This window comes from Tachypleus tridentatus, unplaced genomic scaffold (genome assembly GCF_004210375.1).
Source record: "Tachypleus tridentatus isolate NWPU-2018 unplaced genomic scaffold, ASM421037v1 Hic_cluster_2, whole genome shotgun sequence".
Taxonomy (NCBI): Eukaryota; Metazoa; Arthropoda; class Merostomata; order Xiphosura; family Limulidae; genus Tachypleus; species Tachypleus tridentatus.
The window spans coordinates 4,104,350-4,109,315 of NW_027467782.1; the positions used below are offsets into that span (position 1 = coordinate 4,104,350).

Below are 4,966 nucleotides of genomic sequence, written 5' to 3' on the forward strand. Positions count from 1 at the left end.
GGGGAATAGTTTCAATAGGAAAAATAACGATACGTGGGTATCATAAGGGATTTTTTTCATAGTAGAAATAATTAAGCCTGATTAGTTAGAAAAACAGAAATAGTTATGAGGTAAAATAAAAGCGATATTAATTTGTAAACTTTTGAATTTTTTGTCATTTTGAAAAATTAAAAGAATATTTTATTTTGAAAAAAATAAAAAATTTAAAATGTTACTGATTAAAGAAAATCTATCTCTTCTTGGTTGCACCATTTTCTTTTTTCTTTATTTCAATTCTCGGTAACATCGAATGACATTTTATAACCGCACTCCAGGTCTGAATCATGATTCATAATTAAGTATATAGCAGTTTCCACTGCCCGAAACATTGTTTCAAGTTCCAGTAAGATAAATTATTCTTCCTGCTCTTCACTAGCACCTTCGTTACCATCTGGACTTTCTTCTTCTTCCTGATATGCCCGATCTTGGTCTATATTAAAGAGCGTATCATTGTCGAGAGTTTGAGAATGTGTGTAAAGGCACTCTCGAACATTAGTCACGACCAAAGACTCGAAATAAATAATGTGTCCAATTTTGATGACGTCTTCGGAAATATCTCTAATTTCGGACTCAAAGCCGAAGGAATGACTTGTGCCATCAGGCAAAACGTGCTTCCACGTCGCTCTCGTGTCACTCTTGCTAACTTGGAACCATGCTTCGTTGATGTTTTCGACAGCACTTCTGATGTTGTAATGTTTCCACAATTCAGTCATAGATAGTGCAGCTTCTCTAGTTGTAGCCTTTCTTGCTTGAGAAAATGTTCGCTTAAAATAATAAGCTTTAAACGTCGCTATGACACCTTGATCCGTTGGTTGCAGTGGACATGTTCTATTGAATGGAAAAAAGTGAATTTTGAGATTTTAGTAAAGTCACAATGTCCCGTTAGACGGCTTGGTGCATTACCTAATAAAAACAAAGCTTTAAAGTCCAAGTTGTTTGTTTTCTTTGCAGTAATGTTCAGCTGTTGGACAAAATTAGCTTTTTCACCAGTCATCAAATAAAGTTTTCGTAATTCATAGTTGTATCACAGTCCACACTTGCCACTCATACAGCCTACGTTTGGCTTTAGACATGGTTTTTGTTCCCCCACCTTCAATCATGTATCCCATAAGTGTCCAAGGAGCTCCACAAAATCCCAGAAGGGGAACTCTACCCTCAAGCCAATGCCTGGTTAAGGTAATAGCATCAAAAACATAACCAAGTTCTTTCTTCATATTTGGAGTTTCTTGTAATAGAGACAAGTCATCTGGTTTCTCTCATGGTTTGGGGAAATGTGGGCCTACACCAGGAAGCATATCGACTGCCATGCCTAGTGCTTGTGGTATGACTAAAATATCAGAGAATATTATGGCTGCATCTTGGTTAAAACGATTTATTGGTTGTAATGTGACCTGGCAAGCAAGTTCAGGAGTCATGCAAAGTTAAAAAAAAACTGAAATCTTTTCTTATTTCACGAAATTCTGGCAGGTACCGTCCTGCTTGTCTCATTACCCAAACTGGAGTGAACTCCGTCCTCTGACCACGAGCTACCCGCAATATGGTATCATTCAGGAGGGAAGAGAAGTTCTGGGCCATCTTTTCAAAAATATCATGCAATGTTTAAAATTTCATGATTATATGTGAAGAAAAACAAAACAATAAATACTTGTAATGAATGTATAGCATTGAAGGAAATGGCCATAATGTGTGTGTTTCATATAGCAAAGCCACAAAGGGCTATCTGCTGAGTCCACAGATCTGTAATGTGTAAAGATACTACTACAGAACAGGTAATAAGTACATTACAACTGTGAATAAAGTTTAACTTACAAAAATCTCAGCTTTAAACAGACTATTTCTATTGGTTTCATATAGTTATAGGAACTTGATCAAGTCCTTCACAATGTAGTCTGGACTTTACACTTTCTCTCATGCTATTAATATATAGAAGAGCAAATTTCTCAGAGTTGTGGACCAAGAAAGTCAGCATTAGATTCAAATACCTACAACGTCTGGGCACCAGCTTCAACCTGACTAACGAGGTAGTCAACAGACACAATGTAGTCTGGATTTTACACTCTCTCTTATACTATTAATATATAGAAGAGCAAATATCTCAAAGAGTTGTGGACCAAGAAAGTCAGCATTAGATTCAAACACCTACAACATCTGGACACCAGCTTCAACCTGACTAACGGGGTAGTCAACAGACACAATGTAGTCTGGATTTTACACTCTCTCTTATACTATTAATATATAGAAGAGCAAATATCTCAAAGAGTTGTGGACCAAGGAAGTCAGCATTAGATTCAAACACCTACAACAGGTTAAGGTAATAGCATAAAAAACATAACCAAGTTCTTTCTTCATAATTGGAGTCTCGTTTTATAGAGACAAGTCATTTGGTTTCTCTCATGGTTTGGGAAAATGTGACTCTCCATAGGCCACCAAACTATTTATTTATAACACTGGGTAGCAATCAGTTACAGTGTGCACTTACTGTTACTCTGAGGGTAACAAAAGTTAGTATGCATGTGCTGTTAGTATGAAAAGTAATAATAACTCTGCTTTCTTCCAATGTTCTACCCAATAAGCCAACATATTCTACACAGCTACAGATATTACTTGTTTAACAAAGTTTTATGCACTACCTAATTAAATGCTTTCTATAAATCAAGATACACCGCATTCATATCTATACCCTTCCCTACATGTTGTACCCTCTTCAAATAATGTCAAATCTCAGTAAGGTAAGATTTTGCCCAAGTGAAACCATCTTGACTATTCTTAAAAGTCTAAAGTTCAAGTGACTTTACAAAATTCTTTCAATAGACTTCCAAAACTTTCCCACAACTGATGTAAGACTAATGGGTCTATAATTAGTAAGGCAGTTTTATCACTTCCTATTATAAAGAAAAGTAACATTAGCTGACAACAAGAACAAAGTTATGAATGGTTCACATATCCAATCCTCAACTTACTTTCAAAGCCCTGGAGTAGGTAACATCGAGACAAGCTTTTTACTTATTCAAAGGTTTTTTATCTTAAATAGCTCAGAATTAATGTTATGTTGTTCTATCTAGCTTCTATCTAGCAACTGTTCAGGTTGAGGAATATTGTTTAAATTTGATTAGTAAAATTGAAGAAGTAGAATTTAATAAGATAGCTATCCAATAACACTATCCAATAGTTGCATTGGTTTTAATAACAGGTTTTACATAATTCTACTATCCAGGGACAATAAACAAAATTCATGTTTTGCTATCATATGAAGACTTTTTACAACTCGGAAACAAAAGTTAAAGTCTTACTTTGATCAAACTTACAATAAATTTACCAAACAGATATATGTCTGGGTCATTTTACACAACCTTTTGTTGCCATATAATCAAACAAGTATTGAAAAGAACAATATCAAGTGTTTACACAAATATTATCCACTAATGACACATTATGTTGTCTGTTAACTTGTATACAAGTTGTGTGTTTATAATGGGTTCTAGAATAAGATCTCATGTTGTGTTTGATTTAGAGAAATCTATAGTCAGCGGTTATCAACATTTTAAGCATAAAAAAATGTGACCCAATTTTAATTAAATGGTTCACTTATGTAAGAGCACGTACAACATTTTGTGACAACTCTGTAAAGATGGACATCAAGTGTACACATATCACTGTAGAACATTTTAAGACAATAAAACTATTGCAGTTGTAACACCTTTCAAAGGCCATACTTCAATACTAATGTTTTGCTAGCCCTTAATATATTTGAATAAATTCTCACAATTTACTTTAATGTTTTCAGTCAACATTGTTTCATACCTTTCCATAATCTCTCATCCAACCAACTACACTGACCTTTTATAAACCTCCAAGTTTCTCCAAGACTCAAGTGAATTTAAGTTTTTTATATTTATAATGGTGTGTGTTTTTTTCTGGTAGCCACTTGTTTTGTCTATAGGAAACATGCCTATCTTGAACATTCAACTAACCACTATCTTCAACTCAACTGCCCAATTCAAAGCACACAATTCTTGCATCATCTCTTCAAAAATTTGTTTTTTTTTTTCATTTGTAACCAAAATATTATTATTTCTTATCTTCATATGTTACAAAATGTTGAACCTAATAGAGCAACAACCACTTGCATCCAGATGTTCTCCAACCTCTACTGGATCAATCACTCACTTATTAGAAGGTATAATAAATCTAAAGTAGCATTGTTCTTAGTAGGGTCCATAATCAATTGTTAAATAAATCACAATGAATCAGAAAACTATTGAACCAATCAGTTGTTTCTGAGGAGAGAACTGTCAAGCTTCAAAATGAAAACAGCTTTAGAAAAAATGTCGGAAGAGAGAAGAATAATAGTTTACACAAGATTATGGAAACAACTGTACAAAAACAGAGAACCACAAATCTCTATAGTTATCTGAATGTAGAACTAGGGAAACAAGTAATGAAACAATATGTTCTGAACGAACATTTTAATAAATGAAGGGTAAACTGCAATAATTAATCATCTTCCTTATGCATTGAAATTTAAGCTCATTATAAAATATGAGCTGTACAATACAGAAATCAGTAGAAAAGTTATTCATATACCAGAGTTACTTGCATTTAAATACCTTCTTTCAAAGAAAGTTGGCATTATTTTATTTTCATGATTGTTGCTTGTTTTGAAAGGATTTATATTTAAAGAAATAATCTGTTCAATTTCTCCAGTGGAATGAGACAGAATTTACAATAAAAAAAAAGGTAAAACAAATCAACTTTGTTTACCATTTTTATTCAGAAGTATTTGTTTCTTTGAATGAAAAAACAAAAAACAAAGGTAAAAATAAATAAAGGCTGCTTAAAAAGATGAAGGCAGGGATGTTAAACATGCATTTTTTTTAAAAACTGGCCTAACATAGTAGGTGAATAAAGATCAGAGTTATCAAACGTC

The 4,966-nt window shown here is 33.4% G+C and overlaps 1 pseudogene; it reads right to left on the minus strand.

Moving 5' to 3' along the window:
- Positions 1-920: 920 nt before the first annotated feature.
- Positions 921-1,620, minus strand: LOC143242883 (uroporphyrinogen decarboxylase pseudogene; annotated as a pseudogene).
- Between the last annotated feature and the right edge of the window lie 3,346 nt (positions 1,621-4,966).